This window comes from Camelus bactrianus, chromosome 15 (assembly GCF_048773025.1).
Source record: "Camelus bactrianus isolate YW-2024 breed Bactrian camel chromosome 15, ASM4877302v1, whole genome shotgun sequence".
Lineage (NCBI taxonomy): Eukaryota > Metazoa > Chordata > Mammalia > Artiodactyla > Camelidae > Camelus > Camelus bactrianus.
The window spans coordinates 69126056-69139659 of record NC_133553.1 but is presented as its reverse complement, the minus strand read 5'-3'; the positions used below and the strand labels follow the sequence as shown (position 1 = coordinate 69139659).

Here is a 13604-nt window from a genome sequence, read left to right as displayed (position 1 = left end):
ATACGCCTTGGCTGTGCCCATCTGGACAGACTGGCATGGCCCCTCTGCTCTGGGCCTGCCTGTAAGCCCCGTGGTGACCATGGGGGTCATTCCCATTCTGGGCCTCTGTGGCCTCTCTGACCTCACCCCTCCCCAACCCCATCTTTCAGGGAAGGATCTGTAAACTCAGCCAGAGAAAGATCATTCCAGCCATCCCACAGCCTCCCTGCAGCTCCACTCTCTGAACCTCAGCCCATGTGGGTGCAAACTCCCCTCCCATCTCTGCCTCCTCGCATAAAAAAATGACCTATTCATTGGAGGATGAAGGCAGGGTCAGACCCAGGTCTCTGGCCGTGACTTTGACATCCAACTGCCTCCTCTCAGCACCCTCCCACCCTGCCCCCTGTCACAGGGCCACACAGGTGCCCACATCAGCCTCCCATCTGCAATCCTGCCAGAAAGCTCCCTCCTTTATCCCCCACCCAGATCCTCCTGCAGCCACTGAGTCCAGGCTTCTGCCTGGACGGATCCCTGCATCCTGCCTTGGCAAAGTCAGCAAGGTTGCACTCCCCCATTTCATGGTGAGGAAACCGAGGCTCAGGCAAAGTCACAGTAAGGAGGCTTGAGTACCCACACCTGAACCCCACAGACTGACCCCCATCTCGTGCCCCTGGGGTCACCTGCCCTGCTCCAGGAGAGGGTGCCGGCTGTGTGCCACCCACTCACACCCGGGGAAGGGGGGCAGCTCTTGGCCCAAGTGAGCGGGGATGCAGTAGAGCTGTCCTGGCCTCAGGAAGCCAGCACCGCCCTTCCTCGATTCGCCCCCTCGTGAACCCTGGGAAGTTCCTTCTGCCTACGAGCCTCAGTTTTCCTACCCTTCCCAAAGCCCCTGGCCGGCCACCACCCCACACAGCAGCAAGGCCAGAGGGCAGAGGAAGGAGACTGAAGTCTGTGCCCCAGAGCTGGCCCAGCCTTGTGGTGTTGGCACCTCTGCTCTGCATACCATGCACGCACTGGCCGCCTGCCCACAGGGACTCCTTGCTTCTTGCTGCCTGGGCCTAGCTGGCCAGTGACATAAGGTCGGTCACTGCTCTGCAGTCCCCTCCTAGCATCTGTCCTGACAGGTCTGTAGGCATGGCAAGAGCTGGATGTGGGCGGCCTCCGGCTCTGGGCCAACGGGGCCAGGACGGCTGGACTTGAGCTGCCCCTCTTATGGCTGTGTGGACTCGGGCCTGTCCCTCACCTCCCAGCCTCGGTGTCCCCATATGTAAGGTGGGAGTGAGGCTTCATGCACTCAGATAAGCATTAAGAGCTTGACCTACTGGTTTACCCAGAGATAGAGCAGGAGGGGACCTCAGGGGGAGAAAGGCTGGTTGGGGATGCTGGCTCACCAGGGGCAGCCCTGTGGGGGGTCTTCAGTGGCAAATGTTCATGTCCTCTGAGGAGGCAACTTGCCAACTCCTCATGCTGCCCCTCCAAGCAGTACTGGGCACACTTGCACTTGGCCCCTATCACTGGGAAGCCTGTTCTCCTGCCCTGCCTCTGGACCATTCTGAGGACACTCTTGGTGGTGGGCAGAGCCATCTGCCCTGGCCTCCTAATCAACATTTGGGGACAGAGACCAGGGCCAAGGTCCCACGGCCAATCCCATACCTGGGAAGGTGCCCACCCGGCCTGATGGCAGGGTGGCAGTGGGACCTGAAACCTCTCCTGAGCCTCAGCCCCAGCTGCAGCATGCCCTCCCCTGCACCCAACTTGGGACCTAATGCAGCCACCAGCCCCCAACCCAGGGCCCCAGCCCCAGAATGGACCCTCTCTGATGTCCTGGAGAACCCCAGCAGAAAGTCTGACCACAGTCCAGTGCCTCCCCCAACACCACCTTGCGTGACAGCCGCTTCACTCTGTCCTGTCCCCACTGACTAGGTGTCAAGGCTATTTCAAAACCCAGCACCTTCCCCCTCGAGGGGCCTGTACAGACTAAGATGGTTCAGGCTGGGCCCATACCCTCCCCTCCTCATTCCAGCCCCCTGGCAGCCCACACCACAGCCCTCCTGTCTGGAAAGTAGGTACAGCCCGGAGTAGATGCTCAGATTGTGTGCTGGGGGTGACAAGGTGGTGGAGGCAGGTGAGGGCAGGGCTGCCTCCACCACGCTGTGCACTCGCAGGCCTGGAGGGAAGAGCAGGGCTCACGGAGGGAGGGGACCACCACTGGGCTCCAGCCTGTGCCGGGTGCTGGGTCTCTGCAGCAGCAGTCCTAAAGGTACCTGCTGCAGCTCCACTTTGCAGACGGGCACTTGGGGGCCACAGAAGAGCAACCCTGGGGGGAACTCCCAGGTCCTGGGCGCCCAAGACTGGATCGAAGCCCAGGTCTGTTGGATGAATCCCTGCTCTCTGCATGGCCTGGCATTGCCCCAGGACAGGCAGAACCGATCTGAATTCTGCCCCTGTCCCAGGGTCCATGGGAGCCGGACCAAGTCGAGGCCCTCCCAGCATCCCTGTGGGCCGGCCTCGTCTGCACCAGCTCACTCCTCTCTCCAGCGCATGTCGGGTGAGCCAGGCCCACACTCTGTCCTGCACAGAGGGCAAGAGGGGGCAGTGAGCATTAGAAGCAGGACAGCACCCCAATCAGAAATGTCCCAGAGAGCCCACCCTGGCTGCACAGGGGGGCAGACCTTCGGGGAGGAAGGAAGCAAAGGAAAGATGCTCAGGACACAGGAGAGAGAACCTCAGCCCCAGCTGGGCTGTGGGGCCTGGGGGGGGGGGGCGATTCTGGCCTGGACCCTGAGGAGGAGGGAGGTACCAATGGGGAGGGAGTTTAGGGGCAGGTCAGGGCAAAGCCCTGTCAGGCAGCCACAGCCCTAGGACTGAGGCTCTGGAGTGAGACTTCAGCTACTCTTGGGACCAGAAGACAGCCCAGAAGAGCCCACCCATGAAGTTCTCAAACAGGGTTCCTTGGAGCCCTGCGACTCCACAGCAGGGACCGTCCTCTAGAACTTGAACCGCTCCACGCCCTGGGCTTTGGGGCAGGCTCTGCTGGTCAGAAGGCAGTCCTGCTATGTGTCTGAGCACCACGGAACTGGCCTGCTCTGCCTCTTCTGGCTGGATCTCGGGGCAGAGCTGGGCAGGGGCCCAGGCTGCCAGCATGGACAGCTCCTGCACCCTCCCACCTCCCAGACCCGCCAATGCCCTGTATCTCTACTCCTCAGAAAAGCCCTACATACGCTGCTCCACTCACCTCCTCCCCAGCTGCCAAGGACCAGTACTACCAGCATGCTGCCCGGGGAGGTGGGGGGAGCTGACCTCCACCTTGCCCAGACCGAAGATCTGCCTTCCCGGTCTCCCACCCCAGCACTGGGGGCCCCGAAAAATGTGTTTTTTTTTTTTGTTGGTTTTGTGGACTCCACACCTGCCCCCTCTTCCCACGGCTCTGGCCACCTCTTAGCTCCTCTCCTGATCCTCAGCTTTGAGGCTATGAACAAAATCAGGTCCAGGAAAACCGGCTTCCTTTGTAACCCCACGTAGCTTGCTTGGTGCCTCTCCAGAGGCTATTTTGTGGAATCCAGGAGCCCCAATAGCTCAGGAGGGGCCAAAATCCCTGGACCTCATCACCTGGCCCCACGATGACCTGCTGGCATGAAAGCCCAGCCCAGCCTGGCCCCTGCTGCCCTCCCTGCCCTGGCTGTGGCCCTAGCTTCCCGTGACTCCCTGGGCTTCCTGCAAGGAGGGCTCCCCTCCAAGGATCTGCAAGGCCCCTCGCCTGCCCTGCTGCCATGGAGTCCTGTCCAGTGTCCCAGCTCACTGATAGTGCCCTCCTGTGCAGGTGGCCCGCTCACCAAGGAAACCAAACTGGTAAGAAGGTGAAGTGCCCCAACCCCTCCCACAAGGTTCCCACTCAGCACCCATGCATCCCCCACCTTTGTCGCTGAAGCTCACAAGGCTTGCCCGCACATCTCCCGGAATCTTGAACACGACCCCCTGACCAAATGAGCCTGTAACTCCGGGTGACACACAGGCCCGACAGCAGGGACCCAACCTCCCCATACCCACCGCATTTTATGTTTGGCTATTACTGCCTTCTCCCTCCCATGACCTGAAAGGCAGCTCAGGACACAAAGAACTTTCCTTGTGCCTCTTCACTGCTCCTCGTCCCTGGCACCAGAACACCTCCCAGGAGCTGGGTAACTAACAAGCTGCAGGGTAAGGATTTGTGCGGCCACAAGTGAAACCCCCAAGCTGCACCTCCTCACCACACTTCCCGACAGCCCACTCTCATTTTTCCTCCCGTGTCCCAGGAGGCCCCTGCAGACCCTGCCACAGGCCACGGCAGCCTGCTGGCCCATTAAAACTGTCCTACCTGCAGAAGAGGAGGGGCCTTCCACCAGCCAGAAATGAAAAACTCCCTCATCTTGGGAGAAACCAGACGCATCCTTCCCTGCACACTCAGCAAGCACCTCCCAGTGTGCCGGCACCACGCCCGGCCCTGGGGGCCTCAGGCAGGCACCCCAGGTCCCTATTCTCTCAGTGAGCCTGCAGAGGACATTTCTCAGTGCAACTGGCTTCCCCGAGGGAGCCCTCAAGGATGGTGGCCAGGTCAGCCCAGCAGAAGAGACCCTCTCCCCATTCCCTCTGTCCAGAATGCTGCTCTCTGGGCCTCTCCCCAGTAGTCACTCACCTGGAAAGCATCCCCGCCCCATCCTGGGTCAGGCTGGTGAGGCAGTTCTCAGGGCCACCAGTCATGTCACGGGGGTTGTGGTTGCCCATGACCAGATGTTCCACGGAGAAGCTGTCGCTGGGGTGGGAGGGCCCCGCCCTGGAGCCCAGGATCATCCTTCTGCGGCAGCAGCTGTCCCTTCATCTGCAGGAACTGCTTGCTGGCCTACAGTAAAGACAGGGGCCCTGAGGTGTCGCAGAGCCTTAGCACCTCGTCACAGCTCTCCAGGCCCAGGCAGCTGGGTGTGGACTCCAGGAAGGATTCCAACTGGTAGATTCCAACACAGGTGGGGCTGCTGCAGGTGGGCACCTTGGCCACCTTCATGCAGAGCATGTAGCGGTGCAGGTTCGGGTTGCACAGGGTCCAGGAGAAGTGCAAAGCATTGGCAGAGAACTCAGTGGCCGCCAAGAAGTACTTGAAGAACTTGTTCTGCACCAACATGGGGCATGGCCCACCCAAGGATGCACATCCGTCTCTGAGGCCACACTTGGCTGGTGCCCAAGCAGCAGCAGATGGAAAACCCATAGGGTGATCGGGACATCGGCCTGGCCTGTCATCTTTGGTGGGGCCACCAGGGTTCCACGGGCTGAACAGGCATGCACGGGCCAGGCCCTGACATGCCAGGGTCCAGTGGTGAGCGGGGCCAGGCCGGGCTGGGGCCAGGGTGCAGGGGCTCTGAGCGGAGGCAGGAGGAGGAGACGGCTTCAGGAGAGTGAAGGGGCAGCAGTGGCTTCTAACATCCAGGGCCCTGACCCCGGCCTGGGGCTGCCAGCAGCAGCTGGAAGAGAAAGCAGGAAAGGGGACTATGGTGGGGAGTCTCGGACTCGGGCTGCTGGGGGCAGTGACAACCCCAGGCTTTGGGCCCTGAAACAGGCCTCGGCCTTGCTCACAGGCAACTGCTCTCTGTACCTGTCTGCCACCTGCCAGTGTGTCCAGGGGAGCAGGGAGCCAGGGATCTGGGCACATTCTTCCCAATCTATGCGTGGGTGGGAGCAGTGGGCAGCTCCGTTCAGGACTGTATGCCACATGGGTCTCGGTTGTGCACAGCTCGACAGACAGACTGACATGGGCCCCAGGGCTCTGGGCCTGCCTGCATGCCCCATGGTGGCCATAGAGATCATTCCCACTCTGGGCCTCTCTGACCTCACCCCTCCCCCAACCCCATCTTTCAGGGAAGGATCTGTAAACCCAGCCAAAGGGGATGCAGAACAGGGAAGCAGAGGAGAAAGGTCATTCCAGCCATCCCCCAGCCTCCCTGCAGCCCCACCCTCTGAACCTCAGCCCATGTGGGTGTGGAGACCCCTCCCATCTCTACCTCCTCACAGCAGGAGTGACTGGTTTTTTGGGGGATGAGGGTGGGGTCAGACCTCAGTCTCTGGCTGTGACTTTGACATCCAACTGCCTCCTCTCTGCCCCCACCCACCCTGCTGCCACAGGGCCCCTCAAGTGCTCCCTTCAGCTGCCCACCTGAGCTCCTGCCAGGAACCTTCCCTCCCTTCTACCTGCTTCCACATTCATTTGCACACACATTCACTTTCATTTGGAAGCAGGAGAAAAGGAGGAAAGAGGATCCAGGCAACGCCTGTGCTAAGGCTCCTGAGCTGCCATTCAGCCTGTAAGTCCCAGCACAACAGGACTAACATTAGTGCCTACAAGTAACAGCTTGTTTTCTCCTTTAATATTTCTATGCTATTCCTTCTTCTACATTTATCAAGTTGACTTGAATAGCTGTGAACCCTGATTAATAACAATGATGGACATGTGCTGCTTCTGATTTTACTGGAATAAATGGAGATGAAATTTATCACAGCAATGGAGCTCATGCATCACGGAGTATCTGGGTTTAATCTCAGCTGCTAGCACTTACCAGGTACGAACGCAGGCAGGTAATTTGAGTCTCCCTTTGCTCACTTATACAACAGTGGATGATTAAGGAAAGCCGACTCTTGCCTCCTCTACACCATTGGTCTTATCAGAATGCTTTCTTCCAGGAGGCAGCACCCCAGGCTTGGCAGCATCTCTACAACCTGGCTGGTGCTGAATGGACACAGCAGCTCAGAGAACGGCTCTGTGACATGGGGAGACATTTGCAGCAACTGTCGATTTACATGGAGATCTTCTCTGAAACAAAAAAGGCAAGAGAGCAGCATTATGTAATCACATCTATAATTAAGGCTACAAGTAAAAAGTATGTTACTTTGAAACCAAGATCACTTATTGGCCAAATAACAGTGCTAATTACATCACAGACCTTCTAAATCATGGTATTTCTCACTTTAAATGGAAAAACAATCTTCAGTAACAATATTCAGTGGTGTTGCTTCTAAGTCATACTCACACTACACGGTTAATTTTCTATAAAATGAATCTAATGGTATAGTTCCCTTGCCTAAAAACCTTTAGTCATTCTCCAGTACACAGAAAACTCAGTATATTACTTCTTAGCTTTACATATTAAGTTGTTCACTGTAAGCCCCAAAACCCTATTTTCCAGTCTCTATACTTCTAACCCTTCCCCCTGACACACCATTTATAGCTTAACCTTCTGCTATCGTCCCCACAACGTCACCCTCTGAATATGCATGCTGCTTTGTCCCTTTAACTCTCTACACACCCAGGACCCTTTATCTACAACTCCCTCTTAATTCTGTCTAGAAAACTGACACCAATTATTTAAGCCCAGTTCACGCGTACGTGGGAACTCCTGTCTGACTGTCTCACACAGTCTATCCCTCTCTCCTCTTGTTCCTGCAACACTTTTGCCCATATGTCTCGTGTAGAGCTTTTAACACTATACTATGTTTATACAAGTACTTCTCTGCTTCATATGAAAAAATTAAGGAAAACATTGTACACTTACCTGTGCCCCCAGAGCCTACCATACTGCGGTGCATGGGGGGGGGCACAGTTGTGCGAAATGAAATACGTGAATGAATGAACTCCATATCTCTGTCTCTTATGCCAGCTGCCTCCCACTCACGCTCTGGTTTCCATCCTGTGTACATGTCTCCTACAACTATTATTGCTACATGGAGACCCTGGGTTGTGCTATGTCACTGTCACTGTCCTGTTCCCTATCTCTGTCACTCGTGGCCATAATGGTAGTGAGCAAAGCACCCACCCAGCAGTGCCGTGGTGGTGACGAGGGGAACGCTAGCTCCATGACACAGTACTTTCAACTGGGCATCTCACTACTCAACATTAATACAGCTGTATTCTAGGGAAGATTTCCCAAGAAAAATTCTACTCATCATTAACCCTTTCTGAGGATGACAGAAGTCTGAACAAATAACATGAAACCCAAAGAGAATACCGTTGCAGCTACTACAGCAAAGGGGGGGGGGCTCTGTGGTGACGATGTCCAGGGTGAGTGCAGGTTACAGCTCCAGTAATGTCTCTGTGATGTTAGTGTCTCTTATGCACAAAGATGAACACCCTCATGTCCAGACTCAGAGATCCACAACTGCTCCCAAATACACACAAACACACAATGTGTAGAAACTGCTATTAAAAGGAACTATCAACTGAAGAAATAATCACAATCAAAAGTTCTTAAGTGCAGGTTCAATAACTGTCTCTCCATTAGATGTTTCTTCCCAATATATTCTGCAAAATTTACCTAAAGTTTTTTTCCTGACTGTTTCAATCTGTTCAGAAAAGTGAGTGGAACCAGCTCTGCAGCTTTACCAGGCTTCAGGGACACAAGTTCCTGGAATGAAAGACAAAGATAAAATGATCTTTAATGCTAAATTTAAATACATTTTCCACAGATGTGAAGCATGAGCACCTACTTCAAAATTTTCATGAGCTTCTACACTGCATTTCAGGAGACCTCAACACAGGGCCTCAATTTTAACTAACGGCATATTGCAAATAAGCAAAATTTTAAAAGTACCATTCAAAACATCAGATTTTGATATAAAACCTATTTCAGAATTCTTAGAAAATGAAAGCACTAAACATTCAGGATTTAGGCGATGACACCTACACGATGAAAAGGAAAACACACCTCCCCGAACTCCTCTCAGTGAATTTCACACTTGACATCAAAGTAGTAACTTCAAAGAAATGAAAACAAGAATAGAGTTATGATTTTTCTGACTAAGAATTCTGAAATTTTATTTCTGATGCCTGGTGGACTTTGAAATCAGAAGTGTCTTAAGAAACTAACTTAGGGTTGTAACTCGAAGAGGTTGACCACTTTTCGTAAGACCTATTTCTGTAAAATCGAAGACTTTCAATGTGCCCTCCCCTTGAACTTCCCTACATACCACTGGCTCTCCTTTTCTTCTTGAGACTCTCTGCATACTTGGTTTCTGTGACCCTATTCCACCTTTCCAATTGCATGTTTTATTGCTAAAATGCAAAGACTGTCTACAGGACAACATATTATATTGTCAAATAAAAATAAGACAAGTTACTGTGGCTGAAAAATTTACAATATAAATAGTAATTTGTCATAGTATTTGCAGATCAGTAATAATTAGCTGACAGAAATAACTGTAGTTTATACCACTTTTATGCAATACACCTCAAAACAGAGAAGGTAATTATCACAAATGAAAAGGAAATGTTACTACTGATCTTCAGACATTGAAAAGAAACCATTATGAATTAATCTGTGTTGAGAATTTGAAAATTTAAACAAAATGGGTAAATTCCTAGAAAAATATAATTTATTCAACTGATACAAGACATGGAAAACCTGCATTGATTTTTAACCACTAAAGAAACTGAATAGTCAAAAATCTTCCCATATGGAACAATCTAGGCCCAAACAGCTTCACTGGTAAGTCCTAGCAATCATAAGGAAGGAGTATTTCCAGCATTAAATCTCTTATAAAAAATTGAAATGGGGATCTCGCGCAGTGTGCGGGCACACAGCCTTGTGTCCTCTGTCTAAGGCTCCCGGGAGCAGCACGGCGGGGGGTGCGGGTGGGTAGAGGCAGTCCCAATCCGCAGCAGGGCGCCCTGCCTACCCAGGGCCTTACCTGAGCCAGCAGCTCAGGGTGGTCCTGGGCTGCACGCTGCTCACCAGTGGGCCTTGGGTGGTTTGATGGCCCGGACGGTGGAGCGGACCGCAAAGGCGGAGGCCCTGTGCACACCGGACTGCGAGCGGGAGGGTACGGCGATTCTGGGGATGGACAGCAGGCAGAGGCAGCGGTGGGGGCTAGGGGCCGCCCGGCTAGAGACAATCAAGTTGCTCCCATCACCCCCACGGCCTGGCCTGGGGGAGGCCTCTTCTGCTCCAGCTTCATGGACCGCACTGCTCCCTGTCCGCCTCCCCCTGGCAGGCGGGCACGGAGTGGCCAGTGGGGTTTGCAGTGGCGATGGTGGAATTGGGGCTGACCCTTGAGAGCGCGGGGATTTGATCCCGTTCCACGCTCTCACTGTCACCGCCCCGGCACACTGACTGCACCGCACCATGCCTGCCTCCCAGCAGCAGACAGACCTGTAACCTGTGACCTGAGGACGGGGGGGGGGGGCGGCAGAGGACGCCCCCAGGACAGGACGCGGCGGAGATGGGAGCAAATCGACAGGCTCCCAGGGGCAGAACCCTCTCCCCGCTGCCGTCGCTGCCGCCGCCCCCGCACCCTGACAGCACCACTCCGCCTCCCAGGAGCAGGCTGGCCGCGAGACGTGCACCCCGCGAAGCGAACGTAAGGGGAGCACGGGCCACCCCAGCACAGGCCGCGCGGGCATAAGGATCAAACCCAGGGGCGCACACGGGGAAGCACCCATCCCACCGCGGCGGCCCCGTGAACGCACCGAACCGCACCCGCCTGCCGGGGGCAGGCCATGACCCAAGGGCCGGTCGGAGGTACCCCGGGGCCGGCCAGCGCCCTCCCACCTCCCGGGGCTGCACCCGCTTTCCCAAACGTGGTGGAGAAGCGGCGACGAAGACGTGGGGTTCAACAACTACTAACGGGGCGGGTTGGGGGGGGTGGGTGGGGCACCACGAGCCAGGGCGGCGGCCCGGGCCTCACCTCCGCAGCCCTCCCTGTGCGCCTCCCCAAGGGTACAGACCAGGCCTCACCCGCCGGCCCCCCGACCTGCGCGCACGCACCAGCGCCCCCTTACATGCTCGGCGAAGGCAGCGGAGGCGACGGCTCGCGGCGGCCCGGACCCCAGGCCGCGCTCCTCCTCCAGGAGCTGGTCCAGGGGCAACCGGCTTCGGCGGACGTCCGACAGGCTCCGGGCGGTTCACGCGTCTGCGCAGCTGTGCGTCGGCGCGCGCGCGCGCGCGCCCCCTCCTCCCGCCTGCGCGGCCTTCCTCCCCCACGCCCCGCCCCTACCCCTACCCCTACCCCTCCCGCCGGTAGCAGTGATGCCCGGGCCGGGGCTCACGCACTATGGGACACTGCGAGTGGGGCCGAGTGGGGCCGGGTGGGGACGGGTGGGCCCGGGTGGGGCCGAGAGGGGCCCAGCCCGGCCATGCCAGGCCGGGCCGAGGGGTGGTGGGGCTGGCCCACCCGCGGCCCAGGACGGGCCAGCTGGGCTCCCAACCCCAATGCCCCCACCCAGACGACGACAGGGCCCCGGCCCACAATCACAAGCAACACAGGCCCCGGGCCAGGCCGCACACCACACTCCCAGGTCCTCCGCTGGCCGCCACACAAACCCCTCACCCCCGTCACGGCCCCCGGGGAACACCACCTCGGCCACACATGATTCTTCACCGGACCCCCGAGACAGGGCTCCTTCTCCTCATACGGAGGTCCCCACCCCCAACACTCTGCCCCATTATAACTCCTACGCCACAATCCCTGCAAACCAAGCTGAACCCTCATGCTTCAGCCCAGGTCCCTCCACCACCCAGGGATGATCCCCTCCTCCCGGGATTACCCCCTACCCCTCAGGCGGATCCCCCCAACTCTACGCGCCCCTCCCCCGGGGACGGCCACCTCACTCCTCAGCTGGGTCACTTCCACTCCCAGCGGCCTCTCACCCCTCAGCCTGTCCCCCCCACCCCGTCACCGCCGGATTCCCCCTTGGCTCCCACTGCACCCCCTACCCGGGGATGACCCCCCTCACCCTGCCAGGGGCAGGATGGCCTGGGCCTGGTCACCATGGCGGCAGCCGCCAGATGGGGATCTCGCGCAGTGTGCGGGCACACAGCCTTGTGTCCTCTGTCTAAGGCTCCCGGGAGCAGCACGGCGGGGGGTGCGGGTGGGTAGAGGCAGTCCCAATCCGCAGCAGGGCGCCCTGCCTACCCAGGGCCTTACCTGAGCCAGCAGCTCAGGGTGGTCCTGGGCTGCACGCTGCTCACCAGTGGGCCTTGGGTGGTTTGATGGCCCGGACGGTGGAGCGGACCGCAAAGGCGGAGGCCCTGTGCACACCGGACTGCGAGCGGGAGGGTACGGCGATTCTGGGGATGGACAGCAGGCAGAGGCAGCGGTGGGGGCTAGGGGCCGCCCGGCTAGAGACAATCAAGTTGCTCCCATCACCCCCACGGCCTGGCCTGGGGGAGGCCTCTTCTGCTCCAGCTTCATGGACCGCACTGCTCCCTGTCCGCCTCCCCCTGGCAGGCGGGCACGGAGTGGCCAGTGGGGTTTGCAGTGGCGATGGTGGAATTGGGGCTGACCCTTGAGAGCGCGGGGATTTGATCCCGTTCCACGCTCTCACTGTCACCGCCCCGGCACACTGACTGCACCGCACCATGCCTGCCTCCCAGCAGCAGACAGACCTGTAACCTGTGACCTGAGGACGGGGGGGGGGGCGGCAGAGGACGCCCCCAGGACAGGACGCGGCGGAGATGGGAGCAAATCGACAGGCTCCCAGGGGCAGAACCCTCTCCCCGCTGCCGTCGCTGCCGCCGCCCCCGCACCCTGACAGCACCACTCCGCCTCCCAGGAGCAGGCTGGCCGCGAGACGTGCACCCCGCGAAGCGAACGTAAGGGGAGCACGGGCCACCCCAGCACAGGCCGCGCGGGCATAAGGATCAAACCCAGGGGCGCACACGGGGAAGCACCCATCCCACCGCGGCGGCCCCGTGAACGCACCGAACCGCACCCGCCTGCCGGGGGCAGGCCATGACCCAAGGGCCGGTCGGAGGTACCCCGGGGCCGGCCAGCGCCCTCCCACCTCCCGGGGCTGCACCCGCTTTCCCAAACGTGGTGGAGAAGCGGCGACGAAGACGTGGGGTTCAACAACTACTAACGGGGCGGGTTGGGGGGGGTGGGTGGGGCACCACGAGCCAGGGCGGCGGCCCGGGCCTCACCTCCGCAGCCCTCCCTGTGCGCCTCCCCAAGGGTACAGACCAGGCCTCACCCGCCGGCCCCCCGACCTGCGCGCCCGCACCAGCGCCCCCTTACATGCTCGGCGAAGGCAGCGGAGGCGACGGCTCGCGGCGGCCCGGACCCCAGGCCGCGCTCCTCCTCCAGGAGCTGGTCCAGGGGCAACCGGCTTCGGCGGACGTCCGACAGGCTCCGGGCGGTTCACGCGTCTGCGCAGCTGTGCGTCGGCGCGCGCGCGCGCGCGCCCCCTCCTCCCGCCTGCGCGGCCTTCCTCCCCCACGCCCCGCCCCTACCCCTACCCCTACCCCTCCCGCCGGTAGCAGTGATGCCCGGGCCGGGGCTCACGCACTATGGGACACTGCGAGTGGGGCCGAGTGGGGCCGGGTGGGGACGGGTGGGCCCGGGTGGGGCCGAGAGGGGCCCAGCCCGGCCATGCCAGGCCGGGCCGAGGGGTGGTGGGGCTGGCCCACCCGCGGCCCAGGACGGGCCAGCTGGGCTCCCAACCCCAATGCCCCCACCCAGACGACGACAGGGCCCCGGCCCACAATCACAAGCAACACAGGCCCCGGGCCAGGCCGCACACCACACTCCCAGGTCCTCCGCTGGCCGCCACACAAACCCCTCACCCCCGTCACGGCCCCCGGGGAACACCACCTCGGCCACACATGATTCTTCAC

General features: G+C 59.0%; 1 protein-coding gene across 3 annotated transcripts in view; it reads right to left on the bottom strand.

The window, feature by feature from the left end:
* LOC141573291 (adhesion G protein-coupled receptor B1-like) overlaps positions 1-11637 on the bottom strand; it is a 41047-nt gene extending 29410 nt beyond the window's left edge. The window contains exons 1-4 of one of the 3 annotated variants that reach the window (XM_074341434.1): positions 10772-11637; positions 8310-8399; positions 6558-6811; positions 4652-5468 (exon numbers count right to left, since the gene is read on the bottom strand). The gene's annotated coding sequence lies outside the window, so the exon portion shown is untranslated. The remainder of the gene's footprint in view (positions 1-4651; positions 5469-6557; positions 6812-8309; positions 8400-10771) is intronic. The other 2 variants (XM_074341433.1, XM_074341435.1) reach the window with 2 other exon arrangements.
* Positions 11638-13604: the final 1967 nt, after the last annotated feature.